This window comes from Muntiacus reevesi, chromosome 21 (assembly GCF_963930625.1).
Source record: "Muntiacus reevesi chromosome 21, mMunRee1.1, whole genome shotgun sequence".
NCBI lineage: Eukaryota > Metazoa > Chordata > Mammalia > Artiodactyla > Cervidae > Muntiacus > Muntiacus reevesi.
Window position 1 is genome coordinate 12959057 of NC_089269.1, and position 14542 is coordinate 12973598.

The following is a 14542-nucleotide window of genomic DNA, read 5'->3' on the forward strand; positions in this document are numbered from 1 at the left end:
GCTAAATCCATTATTCTCTTTGAAGGTACCCAAATATCTAAATCCTTTCCTCTTTTATATTAAACATAATTTTTATACATGATACTTAATGAAGTTTACTCAGTGTCCCAGACTGCATACCAGTCTCCATTTGTTGAATGATCAAGTGTCTTGTATACCCAATATGAACTAGAATTTCTTTTGTAAAATCCAGCATTGCTTTTGTTTCACGTGTGCATACATAATTTCTTGTGTTTAAATTTATTTATGTTTAATTGCAGAATAACTGCTTTACAATATTGTGTTGGTTTCTGCCGTACATCAACATGCATCAGCCATAGGTGCACATATGTTCCCTTCCTCTTGAACCTCCCTCCCATCTCCCACCCTATCCCACCCCTCTAGGTTGTTGCAGAGTACTGGATTGAGCTCCCTGCGTCATACGCTAGATATTTTGAGGTTTCCTGTGACTTATACTTCTCTAACAGCTGTGGAGAGGTATGGGAAAAAAGCATGATTGATTCCAGTCCTACGTCCAGTTCAGTGACCTGGGGTGGGTGAACTTGTTTTTAGTATCCTACCAACCATCCTTAATGAACTATTTGGTGTCTGCAAATTGAAATTTAATTATGAAGATTAGTTTACAAAGGATAGTATTGAAATTCGTTGTTTAAAAAGATCTGTGTCCCTTTCTTTTACCTGAATTAGTGTATCTAATATTTTACTCCTTCCTGGGAAAATTATGTAAGATTTTCTGAAGTATGTCACAGTATGTAAAAGCTAATAAATAAAAGCAAGCCATGCCTTTATGCTTTAGTTTTTTAACACTTAGGAAGAGAGAAAATCCTTAAAATCTTAATGTGATTTATAACAACAAATCTTGTTTTTCTTTTAAAGGCTATATTCTCTTATTATTTAGTGATCTACAAGAACATTTTGACTGAGTTTCAATTATATAAATTCTTCGGTCAAAATGGTTTGTTTGAACTCGAAACTTCAGGCACTGGCTGAAAGTTTTCTTTGGTTTTGTTTTGTTTTGTTTTAAATATTTAACAGCTAAGATAGAAAAAACTTTCTGTATGGAGTCCTGAATGATATAACAGAACTATATTCTGTTCTTACCTATATATTTTGAAGTTCTACCTCATAATCAGAGAAGTCAGCATAAATTGCAATAAATTTTCTCATCCTAGTTCCCATAGTCTTCAGTTTTGAGAATAGCTAGAATGATAACTAAATAGCTGAAACCTAGCAACAACAAAAAATGCTCAATGATTCAGAAAAATAAATATTAATTGACATTAATATTAAAAGTAAAAGTGAACTGGACTATTCCTCTTACCTTGATTTCACTGAGAAGTGTTTTGTAACACCTCGCTGTTTGCTGTATGGTTTAGGTCTACTAGAATTTCAGAATATAAACCTCTAACACATTTGGTGATAAAAGAATAAACAACTGGAAGGCTACTAATAGGCCAGTGTCAATAGTTATTTTCCATACAAATTTAAATTTCCATCAAATGCTAAAGGGATTTCCTTGCAATGACCTCACTGTATTTCTATGGGGAGATTAGGTCACTATGACATACACTACCTAACTTTAATTAAAGATGACCTGTGGTTCGAGAATATCCCCTGGAGGAGTAAATGGCAACACACTTCAGTATTCTTGTCTAGAAAATTCCATGGACAGAGGAGCCTGGTGGCCTGCAATCCATGGAGTTGCAAAGAATCAGACACAGTTTAGCCACTGAGCATGAAGGAAAAATTTAAAGTAAAAGACCTTCATTAAAGTCAGTTAGGTAGGAACCCTCTTACACTGTTGGTGGGAATGCAAACTAGTACAGCCACTATGGAGAACAGTGTGGAGATTCCTTAAAAAACTGGAAATAGAACTGCCATATGATACAGCAATCCCACTCCTGAGCACACACACTGAGGAAACCAGATCTGAAAGAGACACGTGCACCTCAATGTTCATCGCAGCACTGTTTATAATAGCCAGGACATGGAAGCAACCTAGATGCCCATCAGCAGACGAATGGATAAGGAAGCTGTGGTACATATACACTATGGAATATTACTCAGCCGTTAAAAAGAATTCATTTGAATCAGTTCTAATGAGATGGATGAAACTGGAGCCCATTATACAGAGTGAAGTAAGCCAGAAAGATAAAGACCAATACAGTATACTAACGCATATATATGGAATTTAGAAATATGGTAATGATAACCCTACATGCAAAACAGAAAAAGAGACACAGATGTACAGAACAGACTTTTGGACTCTGTGGGAGAAGGCGAGGGTGGGATGATCTGAGAGAATAACATTGAAACAAGTATACCATCAAGTGTGAAACGGATCACCAGCCCAGGTTGGATGCATGAGACAAGTGCTCAGGGCTGGTGCACTGGGAAGACCCAGAGTGATGGGATGGGGAGGGAGGCGGGAGGGGGGATCGGGATGGGGAACACATGTAAATCCATGGCTGATTCATGTCAATGTATGGCAAAAACCACTACAATATTGTAATTAGCCTCCAACTAATAAAAATAAATGAAAAAAAAAAAAGCCAGTAAGGTAATTTGAGATCATCTTGCTGAATGTTAATTGACCTAACTTTTATGATTCTTTGCATTCTTTGTGTCAAATGTAAAATGGTCAGAAGAGTCAGGTTGGTTTCACCTCCTACTGGAGGAATTAATATGTTTATGGGATTAACATGGTTTATGAAAGATGATTGGATTTGGAGATATAGAAAATTCAGTCAGGGTATCAACTTCTTCCCTCTGTGAGTTGACTTTGGCTCCATGTCCTCCAAAACCCATTTTGGAAACTTTGATGTTACTAATATTATATATTCCTACATATGAATTACTGAGACTCTTCTCTTTTCTTTTAAATTTACAGCAGCTGTGTTTGTCTTTGTTATGCTGATTCCCCCTTAATTCTAATAATCACTCTTCAGTATGCTGCATATTTGTTAGTACATCTGTAATCAGTCACTCTTCCCCCAGCCTCTATGAGCTTAAGAGGGAAGAGATGTCTCTCTTATGTTCATTTCTTTATTTTTAACACTTGAATAATACGTGACACTTTCATGTGCTGAACAAATATTTGTCTGATGATGAAGAAAAGATAATACTCCCTTGCTCATGTATTTGAAATGGTCTTTGGTTCGTTTTTAAACAAATAATTTTCCCTTATTTTGCCAGCCCTGTTGCTGCACAAGTTCTCTGTGTCTTGCTTCTCACTTTGCTTTCTTCCTCTCACTTCAGGGCACTTGGCCATGAACATTCCTTCACTTTTCCTCTGTACCTGCTTCATTAATTTGCTTATGTTTCCTCATCTAAAATATCTTTTTCTCACCGTCTATCACCCCAGTCCTACTCATTCTTGATCTCAAATGGGATCTCTTTCTTGAGGATTTTTCTAGTCCTCCCTCTAAATTAAAAGGTTTTCTTTTTCCTGGTCTTTGTGATAATTGCCTGCCTTTATAATGCATTTGTGAGTTTATCAAATATGAATAGTATGTGTTATGTGTCTTGATTGTAAAGACATTGGCTAAAAATTCACAAGTCACTGGTCATGTCTTACATCTTTTGGGCTTCTCACAACAAAATGTGATAGATCCTTAATACAGGCCGCATTGATTTTTCAAACTTCAGTTCTGTTTAACCTTAAATCAAGTATTTACAATATATAGAGTGTTGGAAACAACTGTGGGTAGAATAAGCACAGGATGAGGAGTTCTTCGATTTTAGAAATGACTCCTGAAAAGAAGTTCATAATCTAGTGGGAAGAAAACAGTTACATTGGAAACGAGGTAACAACTCGAGCTGTGGTATAAAAAAGTATAAACATATAATATGAAAATAAGGACAATAAAATGAATAGAGACCTGAAAGAAAAAAAAAGATTTTTTCATTAAAAGTATCATTTCACATGAACGTTGGTGGATAAGTAAGTAGGATTGTAATACATGAAACACATGTGGAAAAGAAACAGTAGATTGGAAGCATATGTTAAATTTTGGAAGTTTGAAATAGCAAGACCTAATTAGAAAGTGGATAGTTTGGCTGAAGTTTATGCATACATAATATAGGAGATATTTACAGTATCTTACTTATGCATACTTTTAGGGCATGGGAAAATTGAAAATTGTTGTGTTTGGGTCCTTTGCTGATAATTCTCTGAATCCTCTCTCAGTAAGGTCAAAACTGATGCTAAAAGGCAACTCCAAAGAGCATCTAATTATCTGCCTAACCAAGCTGTGGTGTTTGGTACTATTGAAAATCTTCAACGTTGGTTCTGTGGTGAAGCTCACTGCTTCTGTCTTCCTGAGTGTTCCATCTCAGTTTTAATGCTGGGTTGTGTTTCTCTCTGCTTTTACAGTGTTTGTGTTCCCCTTGGTTCTGTACTTGACCAACTTCTCTTTCATTTTCTGAGTTTCCTCCAGATTATCATATCTACTTATATATTTCAGTTATATTCCATCTTCTGATGATTTCACTATAAGACAGTAACAAGACTTATTTTTGGTTTTAATTTGCAACCCCTTTTATTAACTTTTATGTATTGCTGTTTTATTTTTTAGGTTTGTTTTATGTTGGAGTATAGTTGATTAGTAATGTTGTGTTAGTTTCAGGTTACAGCAAAATGATTCAGTTATACATGTTTTCATCTTATCTTTTTCAAATTCTTTTCCTGTTTAGGTTGTTGTTGTTCAGTTACTAAGTTGTGTCTGACTCTTTGTGACCCCGTGGACTGCAGCACGCCAGGCCTCCCGGTACCTCACCATCTCCCAAAGTTTGCCCAAGTTCATGTCTGTTGAATCACTAATGCCATCCAACCATCTCATCCTTTGTCACCCTCTTCTCTTTTGCCTTTGATCTTTACCAGCATCAGAGTCTTTTCCAATGAATTGGCTGTTTGCATCAGGTGGCCAAAGTTCTGGAGCTTCAACTTCAGCATCAGTCCTTAAGATGAGTGTTCAGGGTTGATTTCCCTTGGGATTGACTGGTTTGACTCCTTGCTGTCCAAGGGACTCTCAAGAGTCTTCTCCAGCACTACAATTCAAAAGCATCACTTCTTCGGCATTCAGTCTTCTTTTTGGTCCAACTCTTACATCCATATATGACTATTGGAAAGATCATAGCTTTGACTATATGGACCTATGTCAGCAAAGTTATGTCTTTGCTTTTTAATATGCTGTCTAGGTTTGTCATAGCCTTCCTTCCAAGAAGCAAGCATATTCTAATTTCACACCTGCAATTACCATCTGCAATGATTTTGGAGCCCAAGAAGTGAAAATCTGTTACTGCATCCACTTTTCCCCCTTCTCTTTGACATTAAGTGATGTGACCAAATCCATGATCTCAGGTTTTTTTTTTTTAATGTTGAGTTTTAAGCCAGTTTTTTTCACTCTCCTCCTTCATCTTCATCAAGAAGATCTTTAATTCTTCTTCACTTTCTGCCATTAGAGTGGTATCATTTGCATGTCTAACATTGTTGCTATTTCTCCTGGCAATCTTGATTTCAGCTTGTGATTTATCCTGCCCAGCATTTTGCATGATGCCCTCTGGATATAAGTTAAATAAACAGGTGAGAACATATAGCCTTTCGTACTCCTTCCCAATTTTGAGCCAGTCATTTATTCCATGTAAGGTTCTAACTGGGCTTCCCTTGTGGTTCAGCTGGTAAAGAATCTGCCTACAATACGGGAGACCTGGGTTCAATCCCTGGGTTGGGAACATCTCCCTGGAGAAGGGAAAGGCTACCCACTCCAGTATTTTGGCCTGGAGAATTCCATGGACTGTATAGTCTATGAGGTCACAAAGAGTCAGACACAACTGAGTGACTTTCAATTCACTTCTCTTCAAGTTCCAACTGTTGCTTTTTGACCCTTATACAGGTTTCTCAGGAGACAGGTAAGATGGTCTCTGGTATTCCCATCTTTTTAAAAAATGTCCTCAGTTTGTTGTGATCTACACAGTCAAAGCCTTTTGCGTAATCATTGAAACGGAAGTTGATGCTTTTCTGGAATTCCTGGCTTTCCCTATGATCCAGTATGTTAGCAATTTGATCTCTAGTTCCTCTGCCTTGTCTAAACCTAGTGTGTACATTTGAAAGTTTTCAGTTCAAGTACTGCTGAAGCCTAGCTTGAAGGATTTTGAGTACTAGCTTACTAGCATGGGAAGTGATTGCCATGGTCTGGTAGTTTGAACATTCTTTAGCTCTGCCCTTCTTTGGAATTGGTATGAAAATTGACCGTTTTCAGTCCTGTGGCCACCGCTGGGTTTTCCAAATTTGCTGATAGCACGTTTGAGTGCAACTCCCTATTGAGTGCAGCACTTTAACACTATTATCTTTTAGTATTTTTTATTTTAGATAGCTCAGCTGGATTTCCATCACCTCCACTAGCTTTATTGGTAGTAATGCTTCCTAAGGCCCACTTGACCTCACACTCCAGGATGTCTGGCTCTGAGTGAGTAATCACACCATCATGGTTATCTGGGTCATCAAGACCTTTTTTCTACAGTTCTTCTATATATTCTTATCTACTCTTCTTAATATTTTCTGCCTCTGTTAAGTCTTTACTGATTCTATCCTTTATCATGCACATCCTTACATGAACTGTTCCTTTAATATCTCTAGTTTTCTTGAAGAGATCTCTAGTCTTTCCTATTCTGTTGTTTTCTCTATTTTTTTTTTTTTTTGCATTGTTCATTGAAGAAGGCCTTCTTATCTCTCCTTGCTATTCTCTGTAACTCTGCATTCAGTTGGGTATATCTTTCCCTTTCTCCCTTGCTTTTAGCTTCTCATCTTTCCTCAGCTAATTGTAAAGCCTCTTCTGACAACCACTTTGCCTTCTTGCAATTCTTTTTCTTTCGGATGGTTTTGTTCACTGCCTCCTGTACAATATTATGAACTTCAGTCCATAGTTCTTCAGGCATTCTGTCTACCAGATCTAATCCTTTGAATGTGTTTGTCACTTACACTGTAAGATCATAAGAGATGTGATTTAAGTCACACCTGAATGGCCTAGTGTCATTCCCCACTTTCTTTAGTTTAAGCCTCAATTTTGCTATAAGGAGCTGATGAGCTGTGCCATAGTCAACTCCAGGTCATGTTTTCACTGACTGTATAGAGCTGCTCCATCTTCGGCTACAAAGAATATAAACAATATTATTTCAGTATTGAACATTTGATGATGTCCCAGTGTAGAGTCATTTTTTGAGTTGTTGAAAAGTGTGTTTGCTGTGACCAGTGCATTCTCTTGGCAAAGCTCTATTAGCCTTTGGCCCTGCTTCAGTGTGTACTCCAAAGCCAAACTTGCCTACTATGCCTGGTGTCTCTTGACTTCCTTCTTTTGCGTTCCAGTCCCCTGTGATAAAAAGGACATCTTTTTTTGGTGTTAATTCTAGAAGGTCTTGTAGGTCATCATAGAATTGGTCAACTTCATCTTTGGTGTTAGTGGTTGGGGCATAGACTTGGATTGCTGTGAAGTTGAATGGTTTGCCTTGGAAATGAACTGAGGTCATTCTGTTGCTTTTGAGATTGTGCCCAAGTACTGCAGTTCAGACTCTTGTTGACTATGAACGCTACTCCATCTTCTAAGGGATTCTTGCCTACAGTAGTAGATATAATGGTCATCTTAATTAAATTCGCTTATTCCTGTCCATTTTAGTTCACTGATTCCTAAGATGTTGATGTTCACTCTTGCCATTTCCTACTTGACCATGTCCAATTTACCTTGATTCATGGACATAACATTCCAGGATCCTATGCAGTATTGTTCTTTACAGCATCAGATTTTACTTGCGCTATCAGACCTATCCATAATTGAGTGTCATTTCCGCTTTGGCCCAGTCACTTCCTTCTTTCTGGCACTGTAGTATAATGGACCTCTGCTCTTTCCCAGTAGCATATTGGGCACCTTCCAACCTGGGGGCTCATCTTTTGGTGTCGTATCCTTTTGCCTTTTTATACTGTTCATGGGGTTCTCACTGCAAAAATACCAGAGTGGTTTGTCATTCCCTCCTCCAGTGGACCACATTTTCTCAGAACTCTCTAGTACATCCCATCCATCTTGGGTTGCCCTGCCTGGCATGGCTGATAGCTTCATTGAGTTACATAAACCTATTTGCCACAAGGCAGTAATCCACTGAGGGGCCTGTTTAGGTTACTGCTGAATATTGATCAGAGTTCCATGTGCTGAATAGTAGGTCCTTGTAGGTTAACTATTTTAAAATAGTAGAGTGTGGATGTCAATCCCTAACTCAATTTATCCATTCCTCAACATTTTCCCTTTGGTAACCATAAATTTGTCTTCTAAGTCTGTTTCTGTTTTGTAAATAAGTTCATTTGTATCACTAAAAAAAGATTCCACATAAAAGTGATTTTATATGTATTTGTCTTTCTCTCTCTGACTTACTTCACTTAGTAAAACCTCCAGGTCCATCCATGTTGCTGCAAATGGCCTTATTTTGTTCTTTGTTATGGTGAATTATATCCTGTGGTATATGTGTTCCATATCTTGTTTATCCATTCTTCTGTGGATGGACATTTAGGTTGTTTCCATGTGTTGGCCATTGTAAATAGCGCTGCAGTCAACACTGGGGTGCATGTATCCTATTGAATCTTGTTTTTCTTCAGACATATGCACAGTGAAGGGATAGCTCTACTTTTAGTTTTTTAAGGAACCCCCATACTGTTTTCCATAATGAATGTACCAATTCACATTTCCACCAATAGTGTAGGAAGGTTCCCTTTTCGAAACACACTCTCCAGCATTTCTTGTCTTTAGACTTTTTGATGATGGCCATGCTGACTGTGTGGTGTGTGGTGATACCTCATTGTAGTTTTGATTTGCATTTCTCTAGTAATTATCGATGTCGAACATCTTTTCACGTGTCTCTTGGCAATCTGTATGTCTTCTTTGGAGAAATGTCTATTTCTTCTATTTTTCGATTGGATGTTTGTTTATTTTAATATTGAGTTACATGACCTGTTTGTAAATTTTGGAGGTTAATCCATTGTCAGTCATATCATTTGCAAATATTTTATTCTATTCTGTAAGTTGTGCTTTGATTTTGTTTATGATTTCCTTTGCTGTGCAAAAATCTTTTGAGTTAAATTAAGTTCCATTTGTTTATTTTTGTTTTTATGTCTCTTACTGTAGGAGATGGATTGAAAAAGATCTTGTTGCAATTTATGTCAAAGAGTGTTCTTCGGTGTTTTCCTCTAAATATTTTATAGTATCTGGTCTTAGATTTAAATTATTAAATTTTATGATTAATGATTTAATAATTGCATTTAATAAATTTAAATTGTTATATTTAAAATTAAATTTAAATTTGATAATTAAATTATTGTTTTATTTTTAAATTTTTACTATTTTCTGCTTCATGTTTGCTTGATCAGAACCTGGTGATTTTGTTAGTGCCTTGAATGTATCAATAATTTATCTTGGACTCAGTCTTAATTTGGTGGTATTCCTAATAACAAGCAAGACAAATGACAGTATCAGCAATAAAAACTTTATTTAAGAATATATTTATGTATTGGATTGTCATATATGATGGTCAACCAATTAAACTATTTAGAAATTTCAAATCCATAGTGATGTCAATATAAATAGCATCATATTAAAATATAGATTTTTAAATCACAAATTTATAGATACTTTATTTCAGAGAGTAATAGAGTAAATAAAATACTTTATTTTAGAGAATATTGACTAATAGCAAAGATGAAAATGTTCTTCATTAGCAAATATATATTCTGTGTGGATTCATATTGAAAGAAAACCTGTTGAATGGACTCAAAATTCAGAATCAAATGAGACATAAAAATTACTTCTGTCATGTGGTTCTTCTTAAGAAAAGTCTAATAATTGAAAACTTGGGATATGTGAGAGTTGGCAAATTTTTGCCTTGGGATTCCTGAAATTTGCCAAAATTATTGAATGGAGGTGAACTCATATGTACTGACTTCAATTCTTAGCATTTGTAGAATTTGTTGAAAATTGTAACTTACTTGGACGGGGAAGCCTGGCATGCTGCAGTCCATGGGGTCACAAGGAGTCAGACACGACTGAGCAACTGAACTGAACAAATACTCTGAAACATAATTTCACATAATTGTGACCTCAAGGGTAATTAGTTCATTCCTTGTGAAACCTCTAGTAGCTTAGCTTTTGAAATGTATTTACCACACTCTCTTCTTTTAAACTTGTTTATTTGCCTGATACATCATCATGCTTTAGTAATTTAATGTTATATATGACATGACCATTTCCATTTTCTCAATATTCCTTGATTTTGAAAAAGTTTAATGACATTACAGTCAGTTGTCCATATTGGATGATATTTGTATCATAATGTTATAAATTCCTCTCCATAATTTTTTTCAGAACACTATTACTTCCTTATTTCTTAGACTATAAAAAACTGGGTTTAACAGTTCAGTTCAGTTCAGTCACTCAGTCGTGTCCAACTCTGCAACCCCATGGACTGCAGCACGCCAGGCCTCCCTGTCTGTCACCAGCTCCCAGAGTCTACCCAAACCCATGTCCATCGAGTTGGTGATGCCATCCCACCATCTCATCTTCTGTCGTCCCCTTCTCCTCCTGCCCTCAATATTTCCCAGCATCAGGGTCTTTTCAAATGAGTCAGCTCTTCACATCAGGTGGCCGAAGTATTTGAGCTTCAGCTTCAACATTAGTCCTTCAAATGATCACCCAGGACTGATTTCCTTTAGGATGGACTGGTTGGATCTCCTTGCAGTCAAAGGGACTCTCAAGAGTCTTCTCCAACACCACAGTTCAAAAACACCAATTCTTCTGCACTTAGTTTTCTTTTTTATAGTCCAACTATACATCCATACATGACCACTGGAAAAACACATCTAGTTGTGCCATCCTCAGCCAAAGCCCACCAGATTTATCCTTTAAAGTCACACACCTGAAGACTGTGAGTAAAAATGCACATAGATTGTGCCAAATGTCATAGTCACATACCATGACTCAAGGGAGAGACACTATCCTTTTTGTGAACATCTTTTCAAATAAATGATACATATTTCCTGATAGTTCTAGAAAATAACTTTCTTTTTTTGTCTCATTAGCCCTCAGTCAGTCATATGTTCTTCTCTTAACAGATCACTGGTGTTCCAGTGTTGCTAAGAGTTGGGGAGTTGTGCAGAGGTACATAGCTCAAATTATGGTATCCTAAGGAAAGGAAAACTAAATCAATGTGTACAAGCTTGAAAACTAAAAATATCTATTAAAATAGACAGTGACTATAGAATGTGCAACATACCTCTAATTCATAGCTTCTCATAATTTTTGGTATCTAGATTTCTTTTTGCTTATAAAGTGTCTTATGACCTAAAGAACTTTGTTTATGTGGATTATATCTGTTCATATTATAATATTAGAAATTAAAATTTACTAGTTCTTTCGAAAATAAAAATAGTAAGCCTATTACATTAATTTACACAATTATACTAAAATATATTGAAGGAGGGCTCAGAGGGAGGCCTAAAATGTCCTCCAGAAAATCTGGCTGCAGTGGAATGTTTATTGAAGTCCAAATGTGTCAGGTACCTTATTAAGTATTGGTGATATGGAATCGGTTACATCGTGTTTGATATTTACAGGGAAAAGATAGGCTTTCATTTTATTATCAACAGTTACAGTTTACTATTTATTTTCATTAAAATGTTTCTATCTGTGCATTCCCCTCCATTTAGAGTATTCTCCAGTTTTAATTCTTCTCATCTAATACATGAATTATTGAAGTTAGCCTTCTTGCTTTAAGTCTCTTTCTGTTTAACTGCAAAATCAGGTTTCTGAAATGTACAATCATATTGCTCTGCTCCAAGGAGACTTCAGCTTCTAAGATTAAGTCAGATTCCTGAGGGTGGCCTTTAAGATTCTCAGCAACTGATGCACCTCCCCTGTTTTCCCCACATTAACTGATAGCTCGCTCTGACTGTTTTGTTCATTTATTGATTCCATCCCATGGTTCACCTCCCTCATCCTCATTCCCAGAGCCACTCTGTTTTCCATAAACATTGACATCAGCCATAACCATTTCTATTTTCCTCCAAAAATCATTTTTTCCCATTTTTAAGGTATATTTTTACTTGTGACGCAACTTAAGAGCTAAATACCCTAGGTTGCAAGGATTTCTATTTTCTGAACTCCTAATCATGTAGGGAAAAGGTAGTGCTGATTCAAATTCTGGCAGAATTTGATGAGCTGGATGAACTTGGGCCAGCTCCTTAATATTGCAAAGTATGAGATTTTTACTGATGAAATGCATGAAAAATCACATTTTATGAATTGATAGGTAATATATATGAAAGGCCTAATGTAGCATCAAGCAGAGAGCACGTTCTCAGTAAATTATTTTTCTTCCATATTTACATGTTAGGATCAATAAATGTCATTGTTTAGATATTTAAATTTTTACTGTTTTCTGCCTCCTTTGTGTTTGATCAGCACCTCCAACTTTTTGTTAATGATATGCATCTACCAGTAATTTACCCTTAATCAGACCAGATTGGTGGTATTCCTAATAACAAAAAAAATAAATAAATAATAATAACACAGAGAAAAACTTTATTTAAGAATATATTCAGGAATTTCAGTTATATATGATGATTAAGCTACGTGAAAATGTCAAGTTCATAGTGATGTCAATGTAAATAGCATCATCTTCAAGCACAGATTGATAGTACACCAAAGTACATATACTGTATTTCAGAGAACTTAAGTGTAAATTGACTCAGTCTAAAGAGAAAAAGTTTTTATTAATCAATATACATTATGTGAGGTTTCATACTCAAACATAATCTTTTGAACACACTAAAAAATTGAAAATGAAATTGATATATGGTTTTTCTTCTGTCACATGCTTAAGAGCGCATTAATATTTGAGAACTTGCGATATGGGGAAGTTTGTAAGATTATGCCTTGGGATTCTAGAAATTTGCCAAATGAAGGTGCCCTTTGTATGTACTGACCTCAATTCCTGACCTTTGCTGAATTTGTCTAAAAGTGTAACTTACTATACTCTGAAATATAGCTTCTAGTTTAACTAATATACCGTGACACAGTTGTGACCTCAGGGGTAATTATTTAGTTCACTACTGATGAAACCTAATAGCTTAGATTTGTGAATATATTTTACCATATTTTCTGCTTTTACCTTGTTTATTTGACTGTAATGCCATCCTGTTTTAATAATTTAATGTTATTTGTGAGGTATCCATTTTCCATTTGCTCAGTATTTCTTGATTTTGAAAAAGCTTTAATCAAATTAAAATCATTTGTTCACAGAGAGTGATATTTGTTGCAGAATGTTATGAAATCTTCATAATTTTCTTCATAATATTAATTACTTCCCTATTTCTTAGACTATAAATAAAAGGGTTTAATAAAGGAATCACTGAAGTATAAAAAATAGCAATGGGTATAATATCTTTATTCTCTTCGTTAACTGAATCTGGTCGAATGTACATGAAGAAAAGGGAACCAAAGAAAAGAGAGACAGAGAGGAAATGGGATGCACATGTAGATAGGGCTTTGCCTTTTCCCTCTTTGGATTTCATTTTTAAAATTGTGAAAAGGATAAAAAGGTAAGAGATTATGACTATGGTAATAGTGAAGACCGAAAGTGACCCTGAAACAATAAATATCATCAGTTCGTTGATATAAGGGTCCACACAGGAGAGTCTGTATAATGGAAGGACATCACAAAAGAAGTGGTTGATTTGATGAGACCTACAGAAAGTTAGCCTAAACAGAAACCCTACATGAATCGCGGGATGAATGTTTCCAGCTGTTTAGGCCCCTGTGGTCATCTGAACGCAGAGTTTCTGTGACATCATGGTGTGGTACTGCAGTGGTTTGCAGATGGCCACGTAGCGATCATAGGCCATTGCTGCCAGGAGAAAGCCATCTGTAGTTTCTGCAAGGCAGAGACAATAGAACTGTGCCATGCATTCGTACAGAGAAATCATTCTGTCTTTGGAAAAGAGGTTCTGCAGCATCTTTGGGGTAATGGCACTGGAACAAAAGGAGTCCATCAGAGCGAGGTTACCCAGAAAGATGTACATTGGTGTGTGAAGATGATGCTCTGTAACTATCAATGCCACCAGGCCAAGATTCCCCACCATGGTGATCACATAGATGATAAAGAATACCAGAAAAAGAGGGGTCTTCAGCTCTGGACGTTCTGTAAATCCTATGAGGGTAAACTCTGTTGTCAAGGAGTGGTTTTCTTCAGTCATATCTACTTTCTCTGTTGACACAGGAATCGTGGAGATACAAGATTGAAATTAGTGTCTATAGTTTTCACCTTCAAATTTTTCTTTTTATGAGGAGTGTAGCCATTCTTAAAACTTCCCCTATTTCCTCTGGGATATAGGGACATGGACTTGTGTGAGACATTTATTTCTGTGAAATGTAAATTTTTTGATTTTGATTCTGAAATTCAGGATTCCCCAAAATATTTTTGTAGTTTTTGGGAGAATGCTTACAGTGAAAAG

The 14542-nt window shown here is 36.2% G+C and overlaps 1 pseudogene; it reads right to left on the minus strand.

Annotated features, from left to right (window-relative positions):
- Positions 1-7168: 7168 nt before the first annotated feature.
- Positions 7169-14284, minus strand: LOC136152320 (olfactory receptor 5K3-like; annotated as a pseudogene).
- Positions 14285-14542: the final 258 nt, after the last annotated feature.